The 4,308-nt window shown below is 51.5% G+C and overlaps 1 pseudogene; it reads left to right on the top strand.

Moving 5' to 3' along the window:
* Positions 1–3,998, top strand: part of LOC112078797 (transmembrane channel-like protein 6) — a 16,859-nt pseudogene extending 12,861 nt beyond the window's left edge.
* The last annotated feature ends 310 nt before the right edge of the window (positions 3,999–4,308 follow it).

Here is a 4,308-nt window from a genome sequence, read left to right as displayed (position 1 = left end):
TACTCAACTGTGTCCCGAACTATTTTGCTCAAAATAAAATCTGTGCTGCTATTATGACTGGTGTCGTTGATATTGATGATGTTGTTGATGTTGTTTGTTGTGGTGTTGTTGTCAGTGCTGGGAGAGTTTTGTAGGACAAGAGCTGTACCGTTTCCTCCTCATGGACTTCATCTTTACCATACTGGACACCTGCTTTGGAGAGTTCCTCTGGAGGTGGGCTGTCTGTCTGTCTGGCTGTCTGTCTGTCTGTCTGTGTCTCTCATATTCTCTTGCTCTTATCATCGGCAACTCGTTCAACGCGTCATACTATTGCTTTCTCTCCCGTTCTCATCCTTTATCCCTCATCTTCTTGTCTCTCTCTCCTGCAGGCTGTTTTCTCAGAGGGTGTTGAAGAGGAAAAGAAAGCCTGTGTTTGACATCTCCAGGAACGTGTTGGAACTCATCTACGGACAGACACTGGCCTGGCGTATGAACTCTAACCACTGGCCCTGCACCTAGCCTCGGGCCCTGCACCTAGCCTCGGCCCTGCCTTCAGCCTCGGCCCTGCACCTAGCCTCGGCCCTGCACCCTAGCCTCAAACCCTGCACCTAACCTCACACCCTGCAACCTAACCTCAACCCTGCACCTAGCCTCAACCCTGCACCTAACGCTCAAACCCTTGCCACCTAGCCTCAATCCAGCACCTAGCCTCAACGCTGCACCTAGCCTCAAAACCCTGCACCTAGCTCTCAACCCTCACCTAGCTCTACCCGCACCATAGCCTCAACCCTGCCCTAGCCTCAACCCTGCAACCTAGCCTCGAACCCTGCACTACGGCTTCGGCGCTGCACCACTCCATGCCTTACTCGGCCTGCACCTAGCCTCGGCCCTGCACTAAGCCTCGGGGCCCTGCACCTAGCCCGCCCTTGCCACCAGCCTCGGCCTCTGCACCTAGCCTCGGCCTGCACCTAGCCTCGGCCCTGCCACCTAAGCCTCGGCCCTGCACCTAGCCTCGGCCCTGCAGCTGCGCCTAGCCTCAACCCTGCAACCATAATCTAGCCTCTTACCCTTGCACCTAGCCTCAACCCTGCACCTAGCCTCTCCCTGCACTAGCCTCAACCCTGCACCTAGCCTCAACCCTGCACCTAGCCTCAACCCTGCATCTCAAACCTGCACCTCAACCTCTGCACCTAACCACTGCCTAGACCTAGCCTCGGCCCTTGCACCTAGCCTCGGCCCTGCACCTAGCTCGGCCTCCTAGCATCCTAGCCCTACCGCCTGCCCTAGTCAAGCACCTAGCCTCGGCCCTGCACCTAGCCCGGCCCTGCACTCTAGCCTCGGCCCTGGCCTCAGCCTCTACCTGCTACCTAGCCTCTACCTCTAGCACCCTCAACCTGCACCTAGCCTCTACCCTGCACCTAGCCTCAACCCTGCACCTCACCCTACACCTAGCCTCGACCCTGCAATCTAAGCTCGACCCTGCACCTATGCCTCGACCCTGCACCTAGCCTCGGCCGCCTAGCCCTAGCCTCAGGCCCTGACAGCCTCGCCCTGCACCTAGACCTCGAAAACCCCTGCACCTAACTCAAAACCCTGCACCTACCTTCAACCCCTGCACCTAAGCCTCAACCCTGCCACCTAAGCCTCAACCCTGCCACTAGCCTCAATCCTGCACCTAGCCTCAATCCTGCACACTAGCCTCAACCTGCACCTAGACCCCCCCCCCCCTCAAATCCAGCACCTAGCCTCAATCAGCACCTAGCCTCAACCCTGACAGCCTCACACCCTGGCACCTAGCCTCCAACCCTGACCCTAGCCTCAATCCTGCACCTAGCCTCAACCTGTATGGCTGATGTTGTATCATGTCTGTGTTGTGGAGGTTGTAATCTGTGTTGTGGGAGTGCTGCTCACGGTGTGTGTGGAGGTTGTATCTTGTGTTTGTGGAGGTTGTAGTGATGTTTGGTATCTGTGTTGTGAGGTTGTATGAATGTTGTATCTGTGGTTGTGGAGGTTGTATGTGTTTGTGGAGGTTGGGGTGATGTTGTATGATGTTGTATCTGTTTGTGTGGTACTGGGGTAGGGATGTTGTACTTGTGTTGTAGTTGATGTTGTACTCTGGTGATGTTGTATTTGTATGATGTTGTATCTGTGTTGTAGTGATGTTGTATCTGTGTTGTGGAGGTTGTAGTGATGTTGATCTGGTTTGTGGCGGTTTGGTAGTGATTGTTGTTTTGTGTTGTCTAGGTTGGGCGTGTTGTTCCACTCCTCTGCTTCCTGCTGTACAGATATTCAAACTGCTGCTTTCTTCTACATGGAAGCAGGTACGTTTTTTCTGTTCTTGACTTCCTATGATCATACTGCTAACTGCACTATGTACACTTATATTACTATCCAACTACAACTGAATGCTCAACTGACCTTATAACCTTGTTCTTGACTCGACAAACTGTTCTCTGACGTACTCCTGACAGGTACATCTCTCCTCTCTCTTGTGTGTGTCCACCAGAACTAGTGGTGCATGAACTGCCCAGTCCCCTAGAGACGCCCTATAGAGCCAGTCAGATTGAGCACCATCTTCATCACTCTCCTCTGCGCTGCCTTCCTTCCTGGGGGCTGCTGTTTGTTGGTCAGCTACACCATGTGGAGGTAAAGGAAGAATGATGTCAGTAACAACCACACACTGAAGATGTTGAACACACACTCAGCAAATTTAAACACCACAATAACCTGCAATATCATTGACTCGCATAGCCTAACCATAGATATCTCAATCCTCTCTCCCTCCCCTCCACTTCCTCTCCCTCCCCTCCTCTCCACTTCTCCCTTCCCCTCTCCCTCCAACTCCTCCTCCACTAGATAGCAATCGCTGACACCATCCACGTGGTCCTCCCTCTTGCACTCCCCTCCCCTCCTCTCCCTCCAGTATCCGTCCGTCTTGGAAAGTTTTGTTTTTTCTATGCGGGCCCGTTCCGTAGCCTGTCCACTTATGTTCCAGTCAGGGAACTGTTGGGGTAAGGAGTTGGAGAACACCACAACCTCAACCTGGCCTGGTTTAGCTGGGCCCACAGCTACATAGTGGAGAACCCTCTGTTTCTGTGTCCTGGCTGCTGGGATCTTCTGTGAGTCACACGCACCACAACACACACACACACATACACACAGAGAGAGAGACCGGGTACAGACACAGACAGGTACACACAACAGACGAGACAGACAGACAGACAGACCAGACAGACAGAGACAAGACAGACAGGGACAGACAGACAGATCAGCAGACGACAGACAGACAGACAGACAGAACGACAACAGACAGACGACAGCAGACAGACACAGACAGGACACACACAGACAGGACACAGACAGACACAGACAGACCACAGACAAGACACAGACAGACACAGACAGACACAGACAGGGACACAGACACAGACCCACAGACACAGACCACATGCATAGACAGACACAGACACATGCATAGACAGACACAGACACATGCATAGACAGACACAAGACACATGCATAGACAGACACAGACAATGCATAGGACAGACCAACAGACACAGACCACATGCACTAGACAACAGACAGACACAGACACATGCATAGAAGACAGACAAGACCACAGACCCATGCATAGACAGACGCACAACAGGACAGACAGACCAGACAGCCCAGACAGACAGACAGACAGACCAGACAGACCAGACAGACAGACAAGACAGACACCTTCACTGACTAGCCTGGGCTCACAGCTACATGGTGGAGAACCCTCTGTTCCTTTGGAATCTTCCTGTAAGCAGGATGATAGTTTGAGGGAATTTGACCAAACCTAATTTCCCTTCAGGTTAGCTTTGATCATTTCCATTCCTGTCAAGTATCTCTGTAAAGGAGAACGTTTGTTGTGTGTTCTTCATACTGTCTCTCTGTGTCTCTCAGGATAGTTGATTTACTTCAACACCCAGTGTGTGGATGGACAGAGGAAGAATTATAGTCTGCTTGCACGGAGCAGATAGAAAACGGTAAACGTCAACTCGCTTATAACAATACTAATGTGACTTTAAACCTTTATAACAGTGTGACGTAACCCTTTATAACAGATAGAAAACGGTAACGTCTCAACCCTCTTATAACAATACTAATGGTTGACGAACCCTTTAATAACAGTGTGACGTTAACCCTTTTAACAGTGGGCCGTATAACCCTTATACAGTGTGGACTTAACCCTTTTATAACACTTCCTGTACCAAAGAGGATCTTCATAATAATCCCTTTCCCACCTGACCAGGTCTGACTTGCTGATAGCACCTTTATGTGAGATGTCTCTCTGGA

The sequence above is a fragment of the Salvelinus sp. IW2-2015 genome, unplaced genomic scaffold (assembly GCF_002910315.2).
Source record: "Salvelinus sp. IW2-2015 unplaced genomic scaffold, ASM291031v2 Un_scaffold6280, whole genome shotgun sequence".
In the NCBI taxonomy this organism is placed as follows: Eukaryota; Metazoa; Chordata; class Actinopteri; order Salmoniformes; family Salmonidae; genus Salvelinus; species Salvelinus sp. IW2-2015.
This window is presented reverse-complemented; position numbering and strand designations above follow the sequence as displayed.